This window comes from Sus scrofa, chromosome 17, assembly GCF_054392235.1.
Source record: "Sus scrofa isolate SSC_HxYL_T2T_F1_AM1 chromosome 17, Sscrofa_HxYL_maternal_Yorkshire_Landrace_v2.0, whole genome shotgun sequence".
NCBI lineage: Eukaryota > Metazoa > Chordata > Mammalia > Artiodactyla > Suidae > Sus > Sus scrofa.
Genome location: NC_139399.1, coordinates 34,426,603 through 34,445,935, shown reverse-complemented (window position 1 = coordinate 34,445,935; position 19,333 = coordinate 34,426,603). Strand labels below are relative to the sequence as shown.

The following is a 19,333-nucleotide window of genomic DNA, read 5'->3' as shown; positions in this document are numbered from 1 at the left end:
GCCTTGCTCAGAACCAAGTTCTGAGTTAGGAACCAGCAGCAGCCCCATCCCACACAGGACAAAACCACAAGCTCATCTGAATAACCTGCCCCAGGTCTTGTGTACGGTGTAGGGCATAGGGGAGGATTTGAAGCCAGACTTTTCTTTGAGTGTGAAACTAAAGCTCATAAACTGGCCAGAACTTTCTAAACCTCCCCCCCAAATCAGGAAGCAGGGCCAGGTCCCCAGAAGGGCCTCCGAGCTCAGCGAGGAGTCAGGTCATCACCCAGAGAGGAGAGATGCAATGAAGGCAGGGTCAGGATCAGAGGGCAGGGGACCTGCAGGCTGAAACCCTCTGTCCTCAAATGGCCAGGCCTGGCACAGAAAAGCAGCCAACCTCCTCCTTTGTGAAAGGAAAGCTGCATTTGGAAACACGATATTCTGACCTTGTAAACACCGGATTTGACAGGCTTATGCTGGATATGGAGCCTACCACCTGCTGGAAGCTTTCCAAAGCCGTGTCTATGGGCTTTAAAAATAAATAAATAAATGCCCTACAATTAAAGGAATTAGCCAATGCGACTTGTTCAAGAGCTTTGTAAACACCTGTGTAATGTCATATTATGCCATCTCTAACAGTGACAGGAAGCGATTTCTAGGACTTTGCATGGCACAGTCACTGTGAGTCAGGAATAGCACCAGGGCGCCTTCTCAGGATAATCCCTCCATGTGTACCAGCAGCCCCCCAACCCCCAGTCTCTTACTGTGCTGTGCAGTGACACTCCCAGAAAGTACTCTTCCCTATGTGACCTCTCACCTTTGAGACACTCTACTCTCTATCCTTTGGGTGGCGTTTGCAGGAACCTTCCAAGTGGTAATGCCCCAGGGGCTGATGAGTTCCCAGAGACCTAAAGAGGATCAGAAGGTGGCAGGTATGAACACCCAGGTCCAGGATGAAGGGGCACCGATGCAGCCTTGGCTCCATGACAGTGTGACTTAGTCACGAGTTTGCACCCCATTCCTCCTGACACAGGTGAGGAAGCTTACAGACTTAAGATGGATTTTCCCCTTGCCTTCCTTTCCCCAGGGGAGCTCATAAAACCGGTGATGGAGGGGGGAGATGCGCCCACCAGTATCCAGGTGTAGGCAGGAGCTCTCTGACCGTGATGGGTCTCTGTCCAGGCTGCTATCTTCAGAGCTTCGTGTCCCCACCCAGATCTTAGCCACTGCCTTGGTCCCAGCCATCTGGGGCTGATGGGGCACATGCTCCGTGTCCTCCCCACTGGGGACACCATCAAATGTGCACGCAGCTCAGGGGCCCAGGAGAGTTCCAGGAGATGTGGAGCAACAGCTCAGAACCATTCCTGGTGTCCACCTGGCCCTGCAGAGCCTCACTGGTGCACAGCGGGGCTGAACCACTGGGTGGCCTATTCCGGTCCCCCACTCTTGAAGCCCCATCTCCTCATGGGGCTTCATGAGCTTATGCAGAAGCTCAAAGCGTGAGAAAGGACAGCTAATATCCTCTGCACTCCAGCCACCTTGGTCCTTCCACTGGGGTGTGTGTGTGACGCCCTCCTGACCTATCCCCAAGTTCATACCTGTCCTCGGACTCGGCATTCTCCATCTCCAGGGAGACGCCTCAGCTCAGGAGGTCATTATCAGAAAGAAAGTGCAGTTTATTAAGCACTCTGCCAACCACCAAGTGTGACACTTCCTTTAGTCCTCACGACAAAACTCGTGTTAACAGGATTTCCATTTTGCAGTTGAGAAAGATGCAGAGATTTTCCGCAGAGATGGCGGAGCCCTTCCGCAGCCCCCACAGCTGCCAGATTGTGAGGCTGATTCAAGCCTGAGAGCTCTCAAGCCTTGTTAACAGCCACACGGGCTCTGCTGCTACCCAAGACACGCCCTCAGCCAGAGCCCGCTCTTAGCCGGCGTGTGATTGGTGGGTGCCAGGGCCACAAAGACTCATCAGGCTGGGGCACATGCTGGCCCTGCAGCTCGAGGGTCACTGGCAGATCTCCCCTGTGTGACAAGTCAGTCAGATGGGGAGGTAAAGGCCAGCCCCTTTACCTTGGGTTTCATCCAGCCAAGGCCTCTGTGGATGATGTGGAAGCTCCACTGGTCCCCCCCAGCCCCCTCACCCCTGACCAGGGGCTGCACCTCCTGCTCAGAACCAATGATCCAGGTGATGCTTGAGGATGCTGGCCGTGCAAGGAGATGAGCCCTGTTGGAACGCCTGGAGGTGGGGCCGTGGCCCTGGGTGTCTGAATAGACTGGTCCTGAGGGAGCCAGAGCAGGGGCTGCTTTTGTCCTGGCTTGGGGTGGGAGGTTGAAGGGCTGGGGTGCTGGCTGTGGCTGGGAGCCCCACAAGGGGAGGTCTGGGCTTTGCCCATCCAGCCGGAGATGCTGACTGCTGATGGCACCAGGCCTCTGGGGATGTGTTCTGTAAACCACCACCCCTGTGGAGGGAGGGGCAGGGGTATCCTGTTGCCCCAGCAACTAAATCACCTAATCCACAGCCTGACATCCACACCCGAGGGTGGTGGGCCCCCAGCCCATGAGGGAGGAGTGTGGAAGGGTTGAGAGCCCCCTCCCCCAAAGCACAGTGGGGTCAGGACAAGCCTGCTGAACCCAGAGGCTTATACTTATAGACCTGGGGCCGTCATGGACAGGCTGTATGAACTAGGGCAAGAGCAGCCATGCTTTCACATGAATGAGGGTTGTGAAGGTTATGTGAGCTCTGTGAGGCTCCCTGCAAGGGCGGGGACCTTCTAGGTCATTCTCCCCCACCTCCATTGGCCTCGACTAGGAGGGAAAATAAACTGACCCCAGGGACTCGGGTCCAGACAGAGATAAGCTGGAAACATGATCCTCAGCAGCTCTGAAGGACTCTAAGTCTATGCCTCATGATGGAAAATATGATTCAGCTGAGACTTTGAAGACTGGGGCATCTGGGGCTGGAAGGCGGCCTGCGGAAGCCAGAAGGGCCTGGCCCCCAAGCATGGTGCTGAAGGGCTCGAATCCAAGGCTCTTGGGCCCTCAAGAGCCCCCAATTTTGCTCAGGGCTGCTCAAGAATCCAGAGCTGGGTCCTGCCTCTCCTCTCCCTCAGTCATGGTTAGAAGCTAGCTTTAGGCCACCTCTGTATCCTAAAGCATCACTTCTCAAACTCAGGGTGCCTTGGAATTGCCTAGAAGGCTGTTAGACCACACACTGCCAGGTTTCACACCGAATCTTGACTCAGAGGCTGGGCTTGAGAATGCACATTTCGCACAAGCTCCTAACAGATTCCGCTGCTGCTAGAAGTAACCCTGTCGAGTTCCAGAAGGTTCCTGGGCAAAGCCCAATGGCACGGGCTGCTCAAGTCAGCCGCGTTGGTGCCCCTTACACCTTAAAATGGGACTGAGGGCCAGCAGCAGCACGAGGAGCTTTGAGATGCACAGACTCTCAGCCCCGCCCCAACCGGGCTATTGACTCTGAATCTGTGCTTGATCGTCTGCAGGTGAGTCAAGCACATTTTGAAGTTTGAGAAGCTCTAATCATGAGGTGGGAAGAGCTGGTGGGACCTGAGCAGGGGCTGAGGGTGCAAAACCTGCTCACACCAAGGTCGCTTCCAGGGGCCATATCCCTAGCTCCCCAATCCAGAGTCCCCTGGAAACTCTCCTGTTTTATATATAAACCAGTCGAGAAGCTGTGTGTAACCTCAGAACTCCCAAGGAAACCCCCAATTTGCCCTCTCCCCATCCAATGACCCGGCTGAACCCTCCAACCTGAGACCATGTCCACCACACCTGGATGGACTTATAACATGGCTCTAACCAGCACCTAGTGCAATGATCTTGAATACAGCCTACACTCAACTCATCTGCGCAGGTTTCAAATCTCTCCACTGCCTGGGCCACACCCAGAATCACATCAGAGGCGCTAGGCTGGGGCCCAGGTGTCAGGACCTTAAGCTTTGCACGTGGTTCTACTTGGGGATCAGAAATCTCCCCAGCAGGGAGTTCCCATCGTGGCTCAGTGGAAACGAACCTGACTAGCATCCATGAGTACACAGGTTCGATCCCTGGGCTTGCTCAGTGGGTTAAGGATCTAGTGTTGCTGTGGTGTAGGTTACGGATGCAGATTGGATCTGACGTGGCTGTGGGGTAGGCCAGTGGCTGCAGCTCCAATTCAACCCCTAGCCTGGGAACCTCCATATACCGTGGGTGTGGCCCTAAAAAAATAATAAAATAAAAACATCTCCCCAGTCATCTTTGGTCCTCTCTCTTTTTACCTCCCTCCCAAGCCTTCAGCAGTTCCCTGCCTGTCCCTCCATCTCTGCCATTAAGTCAGACACTGGCTTCTCCTAATGGAACGATATCGTGAGCTTCCTCCCGGAGAGGGAACCATATTCTGCACACAAAGCAAGTTTGCTTATCTTTGCTGAGCATGCAAAACTGCAAGAGCTACAACCCTCAGATTGCTTTAGCCTTGTCTAATTTTTCAGCAAAACACCCATACGTTCAAGCAGCTGCTGTCAGAGCATGGCTGTGACACCAACAGAGGCCGCCAGGCCAGCAACACCCAGAGGACTGGGGCCAGAACAAATTTCCCTTGCACCATCCCATATTTTAGTGGTGGCAGGCATGCAAGCATCTTGGTTGTCAGTGCAAAAACTCACTTTTATGTTGCCTCTTGCTTTCTTCTAGAAGTCCCAAAGAAGAAAGTTTTGAAGGGAATTGTTCGGTTTCGACACATTTTTTATTGCAAATGTCCTTGGCTCTTGCCAACAATTTTGTGCAGCGAGCTAGGCACACATGATGATTCCCATCTGTTGTGAGCTGAATGGTGGCTCCTAATCCCTGGAACCTGCAGATATAACCTTACATGGCAAATGGTGTTATTACATTAAGGATCTTGAATAGAGTTGCTTTTTCTGGATTATCCTGATGGATTTGCAATGCAACCACATGCATCTTTATCAGAAAGAGGCAAGGAAGTTTTGAAATAGACACACAAGGAGGAAAAGGCAACGCAAAGCCAGCGGGGAGAGATTAGAGTGTTGTAGCCCCAAGCCAAGGACACCAGCAGCCACCAGAGGTTGGAAGATGCAAGGAAGGTCTCTGAGATCTTTGGAGGGGGTGTGGGCCTGCCCACACTTTAGCCCTGTGGAATGAATTTTGGACTTCTGAAGTCCAGAACTGTGAGAGAATAAATCTGTTTTGTTTAAAGCCACCAAGTTTGCCATAATTTGCTACAGCAGCCACAGAATTCACCCAACCAAATTTGTTATCCGAATTCATCCTTCATCCCACCAACATTCACAGGGTAAGGTCCCTGGGAAGCCAAGAAGGAACAAGCCAGATGTGGTTCCTCTTTTGTGGAGTGTTTATTCCAGGCAGGTAGACAGTAGCTCACAAGGACAGAAGCAAGGGCAGAGTGTGACAAGTGCCAGGAAGGGAATAATGCAGGACCTGTGCCCGGGGCCAGGGCAGTGAGGATGCAGGTGGAAAAAAGCAGGTGATGTTACAGGTGGTCATGAGAGCCCTTTCTGGGAAGATGGCATTTGAGAACAGACCTGAAGGGGACATGGAAAGATGAGCCCAAGGATAACCCAGGCAGAGGGGATGGCCCCGTGCAGCCTGGAGTCAGGCAGGAGCTTGGTGAGCTGGAGAAACAGCAGCCAGCATGGTGAGCAAGGACCCAGTGGGGAGGTGAGGGCAGGAAGGAGCTAGGGATCGAGATGGAGTCATCTTGAATTGGAAGGTGTGGTGCCAAGCAAGGGGGTGGCCTGAGCTTCTGAATCAGAACCTGCAACACTTAACATTCCCACATTTACTCCTCACAACACACAAAGCAGGGGAAAGAAAGAAAGTCAACGGAACATTTGCTTTTAGGTGCTGCCTCCTCCCAAATAGTTGCCTGGGGCAGCAGAGCATCAGCTTTTAATAGACATGATCTTGAAGAGACAGCAGGGAGCAACGTCTTGAAGAGAGATCTTAATTCCCTGCTCAGGAATTGGGAAGCCTGGCTGGAAACCAGGAGTCCTAGCTGCTAGACCTGCTGGAGGCTAAAAGCAGAGTTGCCCTGATTCTTGCCCCCATTGAAAACAAGTGTTTCAAGGAGGCAAAAACTGTAAAAACAGGCACAGTTTATTACTGTAAGCACAGCACATGTGGGAGAGCACAGAGGGAAGCAATTTAGAAGCAAAACAGCACACTCAGAGAGGAGTGTGGATGCCCCCTGCTAGTGGGGAGCATGCCAAAAGGGTGATAAAAATCACTTACATAGGGGCAATTCTTCTGGGTCTTTGTTTTCCTCTGGCCAATTACTTTGCTTTGTTTCTCACACCTGATTGAACCCAGGGCTCTCCTGATATATGTGCACATATTTTAGCCAAGATGGATTCCAGAGCAAGGGCCTCTGCGAAGGTTAGCAGGACTTAGTACGGCCTGGTGGTGCCCCCTCCCTTTCTGACCCTGAGAGGGCTTTCTGCACATGTGGAGTTGGGGTCTCCTGACCCTGAGGATAAGAAGTATGTGACCTCTTTAGCTTTTGCCTAAGCAGGCTTAGCCCCTCTCTGCCCCTGCTATTACCATTGTTTAAAGTGTCCCTAGAAAGCAAAGTCCAGTTATGTTCCTGTTATTTCTATCTCAAAGCATAAACAGGTGGCTGGTTATAAATGTCTAGCCTGGAGCTCACCCACCTCCTGCCTTAAAAAGTATAAACAGGAGCCTAGTTGTAACTGTCTAGCCTGGAGCCCATCTATCTCCTGCCTCAGAAGGAAAGAGTTGGGGGGTGTAGGGACCAGGTGTGGGACACACAGGCACCCCCGCCTGGAGATACGGTTTGCTCCCAGTGTTCCCCAAGCTCTGCCAGCTCAAAGGCCACCAGCCCTCCCAGGCTGAACAAGGGGGTTTCGGGAGTGAGGGGTGGCCTTACTTCAGGAAGGAGAAGCGAGGACATGGCATCAGGCTCCAGCAGGTGTTGGGGTCCTCAGCGCAGAAGCCAGCTGTTTCCCCAGGTCTGTTTTGCACCATCTCCTAACTTAAGTTACAGCAATTAGTCAGCAGTGAGGACAGGAAATCTGCCAGCTCATGGTTGTTCTTACCAGCCTCTCCCTCCCAGGCCTGCACTGCAAGACCAGCCCAGCATGGCACAACCACTGCCCCTGACCTGGGTGCTGCGGCAGGGGGCACACCTCCCAGTGCCTCCATCCAAATCCCTGGCATCATCGGGATGGGTGGTCCCTCTCCATCTCCTGAGGGGTGTGGCCCGATGTCACTGAATGACCACAGGCCGTGGAACGTTCTAGAACAGATGGTTACAGTATCTCTTCATGAAAGAAATGCCCAAATCTGCACCTGTATGGTCTGTGCTAGGCAGTAAGGTCCACAGAGGTCAGATTCCACTGCCCCGATTGCTGTTGTTTGCTAATTAGTGATGAGCTTTGTTAGCTAATCACGTCTATGGGGTAGCTCCTCAACTTTTTACTTGTAAATGTAAAAGCCCAGGCAGGCCCTACAAAAGGCCACAACCAGTGAGCTCAGATTCTGGGAGGCCATGGGGTAGTAAAATTAGTGAAGAAGATACTCTGAAGGGAATTAATTCTCCACACCTGGTGGAAGTGATGGTGGGGTGAGTTACAGGGGTGATGGAGAAAGTGACTTTTCAGCCCACTTCTTCTATGATCTGGTCCCGAAATAAATTTTATTTCTCTCCTTCTTGGTTTGCCTGGCTACATAAGAGGTACAGTCACAGTGAGGAAACTTTGGGAGACAGACCATGTCAGCAGCTGATTTGTGAAGCCCCGTCTCAGCTCTGGGCCAGGAGCTGTGGAAGGTACAGAAGATGAAGAATCCTGAGCCTCTGCCCTTGAGGCTTGGAATATGGTTTTAGAAAACCCAGGGACCTGTTCCAAAAATGCAGAGGACAGAAGCATCTATGATGACACTTAGCAGTGAGCATCGGAAGCTGTGGAAGCAAGTTGCCAGGGAACTGGGGAGGACTGAGTTGAACACACACCCCGGTGGTGCTGATGCTGAGGCCCAAGGCCACACTTAGAGAAGCACAAGAAGAGCAGAGCTCAGAGGGCAGCTGGAGTCAGCTGGAACTCGGGGGAGCCTGACGGCCTTCCTCGCTGCTTCATGAATGCCAACTCAGGGCCCCACAGCAGGTGGAGATTCCCAGAGGTGGTTCTCTTGCTGTTTCCACACACAGCCCAGGGTTCCTGGCACAGGGCTGCCGCTCTGTGGTGATGGGTCCATTTTATTTTATCCCCAATCCATCATGAACTGACACTTTTGTAAAATACATCACAAGCATGGATGCTGCAGCAATGGTGAAATGCCATAAAAATCCCTAATTGCTCACTTTATCGCCCGCTACTACCAATGAGCTCGTGGCCTGACACCAGCCCAAGGGCCACCTGGAGGGGCCTCTAACAACTTCCATGTCCCACAGAGGTCTTGTCACACACTCACCCTGGCACCAGCCCAACAGACACTTCCTCTGGGACTGCCCTCTGAAGCAGGTGTGGACCCACTGCAGAAGGGCCAGGGGACACAAGGGTATCGTGTCCATTCACACAAAGGCAGGGAGCGGAGGGCAGACCAAAGCCACCCCTCCATCCCCAGGTCCAGCCCTTGGGGCACTGTCCTCTACAGCTAAGAGAGAGCAGCAGGCACGGGGCTAAGGGGGAGCCCAGACAAGACCCCAAGAGGAACTAAAGCTACATTGACCACATTCCTCTCCAGCCAGTCCCACCCCACAGCCCTGAGTGGGCCCACAACCCAGAGGAGGGTCAGGCCTGACTGGCCAGGAGCTGCTGCCCCCAAAGGCCACTGCGACCACAAACTCTGCCTGGAACCCGGGTGCTCCCTTCTGGGGCCACCCCAGGGCACTGACCAGTCCCTCACCAGGGAAGGGAGGTCCCAGTCCCAACATCCTGATGTATGAGCCTGGGAGACCCACAGGCGCCAAAAGTCACCAAGAGAGGCCTCCTGAAGCTGGCTTGACCATGAGCACCTTGCCCAGAGCTCCCTGACCACATGTGACCACTCAGGGCAGCTGGGCCATGTCTGGAGGCAGGATCATGTGGGGACCTCAGAGAGGGAGGGACAGCAGGAGGTCGATGCTCCCCAGGGAGCATCTGTGCCTACTTTGCTCTGATTTTCACTGATTGTATGTCCACACAACCAACTCCACTTACTGTGCCAGTGGCCTGGACAACACTGTGATCTTCACGCTGGCCTTTCTCTGTCATCCAGTGTCCTCCGCACTTCCTTGCTGGGCACATAAATATAAACCTGGGGGCACTGAGAGTGATCCTCGGGTGGTACCTATCAACTATGGCTGCATAAGAAATCACCCCAGGCTTAGGGGCTCACAAACCACAGCCATTTGGCTGAAAAATACCAACACACAGTGCTGCAGGTGTGGACCTGAGGCAGGGCTTTGGGGCAGCTGCTCTCTGCTCTGTGCAGTGTTGGCTGGGCAGCTGCCCTGGGGACGGAGGGCAGAGATGGCCTCACTGGTATCCCAGCCCTCAGCTGGGGTGGCTCAGGGTGGCCTTGCTCCTCCCTGCGGCCTCTCCTCCATGTGTCTCCTCCTCCAGGGCCTCTCTCTGCAGCTGGAGCATGTGAACTTCTTCACACGCGGCTGCATGTGGCAAGGGCAAGGCACAGCCAGAAGGCTGACGGAGGCCCAGGTCTCATTTCAGGTTCCGCTTTACCTGGCCTGGAGTACAGTCTGTGGGGGCTTGTTGGAAATGAAGAATCCAACACCCCTCATGGCAAGAGGAGCACTTTGGTGTAAGAGGAACCATGACTATCGTTAAATGACGGTGGGTCCAGATGCAGGGAGCGATGTTGGAGCTGTGGCTGGCGCTCTGCGAACAAACCTCCATCTTTCACCTCCGGTGTCCCATCTGGCAGTTCCCCAAGTAATCCCAAGGAACAATGTTCCCAATACAACAGAGAGCTGTCCGGAGCCGTCACGGGAAGAAATAACCACATTCATTAGAACTACAGAAAGGTTTGTGCTGGGGAGCAGGGAGCACAGGTGACAAAGTGATTCCAGCTGCCTCCTGAGGTCAAATTAGCATCTCTATCTCTGTTTGTAAAACAGAGCTGTGGGCTCCGAATTCCTGACCATCTACTCCTGCCCCTGGTGGTTGAGGTGCTTTCTGCAGAGAAATCACATGCCCTTGCAGATGGAAGCCTGTGGGGTCTCCTCCGCTCTCCTCCAAATCCCATACATCCCAGAGCCCAGGCCTCATCTCTCTGCTGCAAGGGCCCATCCCCTGCCCAAGGGCAGAGCCCCAACATTACCCTCCTTCCCCCCATAAAAGTTCCCTCGCTGTCTCTGCCCCTGCAATCTAGCTTGCACGTGGTGGCCTGAGTCGCCCCCTTCAACCAAGGGAAGCAAGCCCTTGGTGACGTCACTGTGTCAGCAGCAGAGTGAAACTCAGCCTCCTTGGGGTGGCACTCGAGGCCCACCATACCCTGCTCCCCTCTTCCCCAGCCTGCCCCTGGCACTGCTACCCTTGACAGGTGCTTCAGTTCCCTCAACAGGGGACAGTGTCCCTAGGTCCAGCTGAGGCGGCACTTTGCCCTTGAAGCATCTCTGACAGGAGGGCATCATGGGAGTGCCCCCCAATCAGCTCTCATTGACCCCCTATCTGCCTCTAGGACCACCCTGTCTGCGCGGATGCCACAGGCCCCGTGCACCTGAGGAGCACTTAGAATCTACTCCCAGGTGAGATGTGCTGTTAAGGGCAAAATGCACGTAAAACTTCAACAACTCTGTGCAGGGAAAGAAAGAATATAAATAGCTTATTTAAAAAGAAAGGACGTAAATCGCTTATTTTAAAAATCTTCATGTTGGTTACATGTTGAAATGATAATATTTTGGATATACTTGGTTAAATAAAATATTCTATTGACATTAGTTTCACCTGTTTCTTTTTGCTGTTTTTAATGTGGATACCAGAAAAAACATTTTTTGGCTGAGCCATGGCATGCAGAAATTCCTAGGCCAGGGATCAAACCCATGCGACAGCAGCGACCCGAGCCACAGTGGTGACACTGCATCCTTAACTTGCTGTGCCACCAGGGAACTCCCACAAAATTTTAAATTACTTGTGTGCTTCACTTTATTTCTACTGGACTGCGCCTGTCTGATGGATTTCTCTCTTCTTTATTAGTCGTAACCTAGAGCAAACTATTTAACTTCTCAGATAGTCCAGTTCATTATGTATAAAATGTAGGCATTATTATTCCTATGTTTTAAGATCACAATGAGAAAGAGAGATGGTGAACCCAGCATATTATAAGATCTCTATCAGATTAGCAATTGTTATAACATAGCTAATGATTAGAGAAATGCGAATGAAAACTACAATGAGATACCACCTCACGCTGGTGAGAATGATCATCATTAAAAAGTCTACAAATAACAAATGCTGGAAAGGGTGCGGGGGAAAGGGAACCCCCCTACACTGTTGGTGGGAACATAAATTTGTGCAGCCACTATGGAAAACTGTATGGAGGTTCTTCAGAAAACTAAATACAGAGCTGCCATTTGATCCAGCAATCCCACTCCTGGGCATATATCTGGACAAAACTATAATTCAAAAAGATACATGCACCCCTGTGTCCATTGCAGCACTATTCACAATAGCCAAGATACAGCAGCAACATAAATGTCCATTTTCAGATGAATGGATTAAGAAGGTATATATACACATATATATACTACTCAGCCATAGAAAGAATGAAATAATGCTATTTACAGCAAGATGGATGGAACTAGAGATTATCATACTAAGTGAGGTAAGTCAGAAAAAGAAAGACAAATACCACGTGATATCACTTATATGTGGAATCTCAAACATGACACAAATGAACTTATCTATGAAACAGACACATAGACATAGAGAACTGATCTATGGTTGCCCGGGGTTGGGGAAGGGGATAGATTGGCAGTATGGGTCTAGCAGATGAAAACTATTATATACAGAAAAGATAAATAAGGTTCTACTGTACAGCACAGGGAACTATAGTCAATATCCCGTGACAAACCATAATGGAAAAGAATACTATATATATTACTATAATACTATACTATCATTATAATATTACATATATATATATATATACACACACACACACATATACTGAATCACTTTGCTGTATAGCAGAAAATCAACTGTAGTTCAAGGAAATAAATTTTTTTTAAAAAATGGGTTGTTATATAGAATTAACAGTTACAGTGACCTTGGTGGTCTCAGGGTCACTTCAGATACTAGGTTCTCACATAGGACAAGACAAAGAGTAGGTGCTTCCCTCACGGAGTAAAGTGAGAGTGGAGAGCACAGGTCCTGGACTAGATGCTGACAGATCTGCCCCAGTCTGGTAGGTGCCCCCACAGGGCAGGCCTGCCTCCTTCCTCCTCCTCTGAGTCCATCACAGATAGGAGCACCCCACCTGCCCCTACCTGTCTGACCAGCACATCTGCAGCCTTGGCACCTCTACCCCTTCTCCCCACCTCCACCTCCAAATCTCCTTCCACAGAGTTTCCCAACCTGTTCCAGAAACCCTGACCCAGACTAACGCTCCGGGAGAAGCACTGCACTGGCCAGCCCTGCAGGGAGCCGTCTCCCAGGAGCCGTGAATCACTCTGCCAGCTTCTACTGCAGTCGAGGGCAGGCCACCAAACAAATTGTTTTCTCCAGCTCTTTTTGGGCCCTTTTGAGAAACATCCTGTCACCAATCCTGAACTTCTAGAGCAGCAGCAAATCATTCAGGATAAATGTTAGTTGATATGACTTCTAGGGAAGAAAATCCCAGAATTTATCTGTGGAAAAATAAACACAGACAATTCTGATACTGCGTGGTTGCAGCAGGGGTGGGTACAAGCCTCTGTATTGCTACAGCTATGCCTTGGGGTGATCCTGCATTTGCCTTAGGGGTGCCTTTGGGACTGGATAGAGTTTGACTTGAGTTTGCAACAGGGCACCGGTGCTCCATCAACCACTCACCCCCCTCCCCAACAAAGGTAGGTGAGATTCCAGGTGGCGCTGATATTCTGGCACAGCTCAATTCACACTCTACAGCCACACCTTCTGGAAGACGTGGGCCCTGAAGCCCTCTTTCAGGGAGTCTGGATATCAGCTTCTTTGGCAGAGAACAGGAGTCAAAGCTTGGAAAGGTCGGTAGACACAGCAGGTACCTCCTCTCAGAGACAACTGCGGCCCCATCCAGGGACAAAGTGAGGACTCAGACCACATATCAGAGCCCTTGGGGGTGTCGCAACCATTAGCCTGACCACTTTCTCTACTCAAGAGAAAAGTGGAGGCCAGAGTGAGGGAGAGACCTGTCCACAGGGGACCTGACATGTCTGGTCTCTGAGTGATCATCACTGAGTGATGTTCGGAAATTCCAAGGAGAGATCAGAAGAAATGTGGCTGCTTCCTTCTGGTCTCTAGAACCTCCTCTCTGGGATCCCTGAGCTGCTATGAGAAAGGCCACATGGAGGTGCTCCAGCCAACTGTCCAACTAAGCCCAGACTTCCAACCATCCCTGCCAAGACACCAGCCACAAGAAGAAGCCACCTGGACACTTCAAACAAGCCATCTACTAGCTGAGCACAACCAAGTGACCCGAATTGATGGGCAAGGAGTAGAAGAACTGCCCAGCTGAGTCTGGCCTGAATTTCTGACTCACCAAACCATGAGACACAATAAAATGATGGTTCTCTAAAGCCACTAGGTTTAGGGATGATTGGTTACATAGCAACAGATAATCAGAACGGGATGGTGGGTGGGCCTTGTTTTATACACATTTATATAATGATTGCCTGGTTTTTTTTTTCTTGCCTAGCACATGATATTTCAAGTTACATCTTTGCCTACTGTGCTTCATTTACATTTCATCCACATCTCCAAATAACTCTTGCCATCCTATGGCCCTTAATTTATTATTAGCATGCTGACCTGAGTTTACTTACCTTTTAGAGTGAGGTGGGGTTTTTTTTCCCCTCTCTTTTTTAAACTACATGAATCATATACTAAGAGTCTGCTTCCTTTAGAATAAATGTTTAATTAATCACCAAAGTAATATTCTTTAATTTCCCTCGAAGAAAATTCCAGACCTTGTAGGTCTACAGGCTGTAACCATTCTCCACTGGGAAGCTGTTTTTCTTCCTTAATATTTGGCACTGAGAAAAACAGAGCATAGAGATATACAGGATATTTGATGATTAGTTAAATGTTTTACACTGCTGTTTTGGTAAGGATTTTCTCTCCTCCCACCCACCTCAACTAAACGGAAATTGCCTAAGCGCAAACAACTTTAATAGCATTCCATGGTGCCATACCACCATCTAATGGCAGCTATTCAAATTGCAGGCATAGTACCTAAGAACTTCCCCTGCTGAGGGCTGCTTTAAAGATGGCTTGCTACATTTACTTTGAATTAGTCAGGGTCCTTTTAAGAAATAAAAGCCACACCAGATATTTCATACAGAGGAAATTCATTACAAAGGATAAATTACATGGGTGATGTGTGAGAAACCACACAAAGATTAGTGATAGCTAAAGGCCACTCCACCCACAAGGGTGGAAGGACAACAAGGAAATGGTGTAACTGGAGCTGCAGACCTTGAAACCATGGTTGACCTGAGCAGTGAGTTCTGAGCCCATGGAAGCCATGGAGAAAATGCTACTCAGAGCAGAGACAGAAAATCAGGTACTTTTCATGCCCCCATTGAGGGACTAATTTGGCGTTCTGAGGAATCAAATAATACCATTGCTTAGAGAGCACTCATTCCTAGTGGATCTCCAGACTGGGTGAGACTCAGAATGAACTGGACTCCCAGCCAGAGATTCTGATGCAGTAGCTGAGAGATGAAGCCTGGACAGGAGTATTTTGAAGTGACAGTGGTGTGCAGACAGGATGGAGAACTGCTATGTTAGACCGTTAAGTCCCAAAAGAGCAGAGATGTGTTTATCATTACATCCTCTGTGTCTGACCCAACAGAGATGCTGAGATGCTCAATACATATATATTGAGTAAATGAACAAATAAATGAATGAACAGTAACAGAGCCCTTGATGGACCAGGTAGACCAGATGGATATTGCTGCAGATCAGGGGAAGATGTATGGAATCAGTAGCCAGAAGTAAGTTCATGCTAAAGAGACAAACAGGGCTACTGAGGCTAATCATTTCTGGCAAACTATTTTTCAGCCATAAATGAATCAAATGCCAAGAGAAGCAGATTTCCAAAGGAATCATAAATAACTGAAACCAGAAGATAGAAGTCAGCCATCCATTTGCTTAGTCCATGTAGAACTGCCATCCTCTGGGTTCATAAAGGCACCAGCAGTGATGGACGACTGTAGCCTGGGTTTATTTCAGCCCTTTCCCTAAAAATCTGGGTGCTCCCATATGTCTCCTTCTATTTTGTCTCCCAGCATCGAGTTATCATATGCGGCTGGCAAGGATCAAAGCACTCTTCACTAGGGTCCAATTAATCAGTGGCACAACCAGAGTTCCACCTACTGCCTGAGTTGGAGATGGCAGATGACCACAACTCTTCTGGATGTAGAAGAACAGCACTTACTTGGAGGTGGCACCCATGGAATCTGGGGGGAGCCATGGCTGCCACCCTTTTACTTGCCTCCCATTCTTCCACCCTTTCCACCACCTTCCAGCCATGTCTTTTTCCCTGTCTCTCTCCACCTCATTCTTTCCACATCCCTCTTTCTTCTCATCCCAGCCACTTCCTTCCCTTCCCTCTCCCTTCCCAGCTCTTCACGCTCAGAGACCTCACCTCCACTTTGAGCAAAGCCTTCCTCGGTCTGTGTTTCTATTTTCTCTGGATGAAACAGAACCAAGTGCAGACACGTCCTTGAACCTCTCATCGGGGAGGAGCGATGATACATGGCTTTATAGAAGAAAGGAGAGCGGGTTGCCTTGATTACTCCCCTGAGAAACTTTAGAACTTGGGACATTTCAAACTGACATAAAAGAGCTGCAGGCAAGGTCACTGGCAGCTATTTCAGTCCATTCTGGGCTTTAACCAGCTCTTCTGTCCCCATGCGAGAAGTGCTTCTCAGAGAACTCTGGCCTCTTCCCTGAATTTCAGGAACAAGGGATGCTGGTCTCCCAAGCACAGGGGGGATGAAGGATGCACCACAGGTGGTTGCCCTCCAGCCTCCAAGATACTGGGATTGGCCACAGTGGCTTCTGCAGGGAATGATCTATGAGTGAGATCAATGAGCTCTCATGTAGTGCCGATTCCTAATAATCTAGGGAGTGTGTAAACAATACCCAGAGGTGAGGACCCACCCAGACACACTGCGTTAGACTCCCCAGGAGTAGAGTCCAGGCAGCCAGTCTGGTACCCTCCTATTCTCCTCTGAGACCCAAGAACTTTGCATCTAGAAATGACAAAGCACCAAGTGACTCCAGGACACATCAGAGACTGGAGTGGGCAAGCTGACCCTGCTGGTCCCTCATGCAGAAAGTGCCCTCTTCCTGGGTTCATCCATGGTGAGATGTGAGCAGATCCTGGCCATCAGATCATCACGTCTGAGCTCAGGTTCTGAGCTGAGGTAAGCAAGCTAAGGCAAGCAAGGCTTTTCTGGATGGAACTCTCAGACTCACTTGCCATAAATCCTTTGACTTGATTAGAAAGAGTAAAACCCTTTTTCCCATTACCGCTGCCCTTAAACATGTTGTAGCTTTTCAGAGCTGGTTTGTACAGGGGCTCAGAGAATACCAGGGCTGGGTAATGGCAGGGTATACCAGCAGGATGCAAAACTGTGTGCAGCATGATGGCGATTCTGTCAAAAATGGAAAGAGAGAGAGTGAGAATAACAGGACATCAAATGATCAAGGGTCCATGCTTGACTGAGGCCTTTGGTTCTCCAAGTGTGCTCCCTGGTCCAACAGCAGCAGCCCCTGGCTACTTATTAGAAATGCAAATTCTCACTTGCCTTCCCATCCTAGACTTACTGAGTCAGAAACTATGGGGCTAGAGCCCAGCAATCCAGGAGATTCTGATGCATGCTCCAATCTGAGGACCCCTGGCTTTGGCTGGTCAAAGCGGAAGCACTGCTCACTGTGCCAGGAGCCCAGATAAGATAAAGCTGCCATCCTGAGGAGTGTGTCGTGGGAGGGAGGGTAAGGTGAGTGCTTGCAGCAACTAAGTACCAGGAAGAACTGCCTCCCTGGGCAATTCGGACAAAACCAAGGGGTCACAGGAAGAGGAGTGCTAGAAGCATTCACAGAAAAATCAAAGGAAAGGACAAACAAAAGAGAAAAAGAGTGGGGGGGGAGGCCAGAGGAGAGAAAAATCAAATCAGAACAGGAAAAAAGAAAAAGTCCAGGGAGCTGGATGTCCACCTCCACGAAGTCCTTAGTGATTTACTAGCTCCTTTTTCTGGTCTCCAGGCGGGCACTAATTTGCATGGTTGATTTAAAGGCCAGGGCAGCCCAAGTGGGAAACTGGAACATCCTCAAAGTTTTAAAGTCTCCAGGCAAACATAAGATGGGAAACCAAAGCACTTCTGTTCTACCCCTTGGTCAATGGCAGGTACCAAACATCCCCCCTGCTCCTCTGCACTGTGAGTGGAAAGGATTTGATGCCCCAAAGCTACAGAGTTTTGATTTCTATGAATAGCAAAGCTGTGAGTCAGATACAGGGATTTTTCTAAGCAGACATTCAATTCAGAACCTTATGGACCTCTCCCACGCCCTGTCCAAAGGCACATTTTATTTATGTTCATATATGGTGTTGTTTTTAATCCTCTACCAAGTTCCTCTCTGAGCTCCCCACTTTGCAGTGCATTAGTTACCATGGAAACCATGAGGCCCCAGTGGGATGGGTGTAGCTTAACTGCATGATGGAGAAAGTCATTCTGTGCAATGGTTGGATAATTACACATATATTTTTATATATGCATTTATATAGTACATATTATATAATAATTATAAATATATATAATACATAATTATGAAATCCAGGACCTCAGGAAAATTCTAATTACTTAAGGAACTTTTCAAAGGAAGCAATACACACAATGAAGGTAAAAGGCTAGTAATGTGCGACAGCCCAGCATACTACCTGGGCCATACATTGTAACCTGTCAATAAAAATAAAATACTGGGTGAGAGACCAGGCCAAAACAGAAGGACACTGGCAGGGCAGATGGGAGAGCTAAATTCTTGCCCTGTGCACACCCCTAAGTCTGCACATCCCTGCCTGTGTGACCCAGACCAAGCTACTTCCTCTCTCCAAGACTATTTCCTCATCAATGAAGAGAACTGAACAAAGTGGTTCCTAACCCCCTTTCTGTATGCATATCCTACAGTTTCGACCTTCTTAGTCAACAGTCTCACCTATTTCTACAGACGGTTAGTATCTCGTGGCAAAGGTGAATTCATTCAGCCACTCATCCATCCTTCATTTATCCAACAGTCATGACTTAAGTATTTGTGTTCAGCCAGATTCTAACACACTGGGTGAATTCTGCAGAAAGTGGAGGTGTTGAGACTCTGTCGAAGGGTATTTTTGGAATAAAGAGGTCTCAAGGCATGGAAACATACTGGAGCAGAGTGCAAACATGGTCTTTTTCTCACCAGTCAGTACTCTCATCTCTTTGCCAGAAACAAACACAGAACAGACTCCAGTGGAGTGGACAGTTCTCCACTCCATCAACCAGGCATTGGGCCCCAGATGCTTAATTCCTTGTGTCCATTTCAAAAAACCTACTGGGATGGTGGAATTTATCTCCCTAAACTATATGTGTTTCCCTCTGCAACTCAAATATCCTTGCTTAAGAGATCATCAGCGGGGCCTGCATGGTTATCCCAAAGCTCAGGATTAAAGAGACTGATTTAATCTAGAAATTTCCCTGGTTTTTGTTTGTTTGTTTGTTTGTTTGGAGGGGGATATCCTCTCTCAAAGATCAGCAATGAAAACTGAGGACAAAATGATAGTCCAGATTCAAAGGTTATTTCCCGCAGTAAAATGTCTTCTGTTTTATAAGGACATACCATGATTTTCTCCCTGAGTAGGTTTTTTCCAAGGACTTTAAACAAGAGTTTACCCAAACCACACTAGTTCACCCAAACATCTGCTGCCTCACTAGTTCACCCAAACATCTGCTGCCTCACTCAATCCATTTGTTCTCAATAAAGATGAAGGCAACAATAGCCCCTCTTTATTAAGGAAGATATTTCTCAATTCTTTGGTAGTAGGAGTTCCTATCAACCTGCTCAACCATCTTGCTGGCCAGGAGTTATCTTCTCCAGATTTCAGGTGATGTTCAAAGAGATGGAGTAACACGCCTTGTCACACA

The 19,333-nt window shown here is 49.5% G+C and overlaps 1 protein-coding gene across 5 annotated transcripts in view; it reads right to left on the bottom strand.

The window, feature by feature from the left end:
• Nucleotides 1–19,333, bottom strand: part of SLC24A3 (solute carrier family 24 member 3) — an 808,408-nt gene that overhangs the window by 638,174 nt on the left and 150,901 nt on the right. Inside the window, exon 1 of one of the 5 annotated variants that reach the window (XM_085004598.1) lies at nucleotides 4,644–4,730. The exons of the other annotated variants lie outside the window; for them this stretch is intronic. The gene's annotated coding sequence lies outside the window, so the exon portion shown is untranslated. Of the gene's footprint in view, nucleotides 1–4,643; nucleotides 4,731–19,333 lie in introns of those variants that run through there. 5 annotated transcript variants of the gene reach the window in all.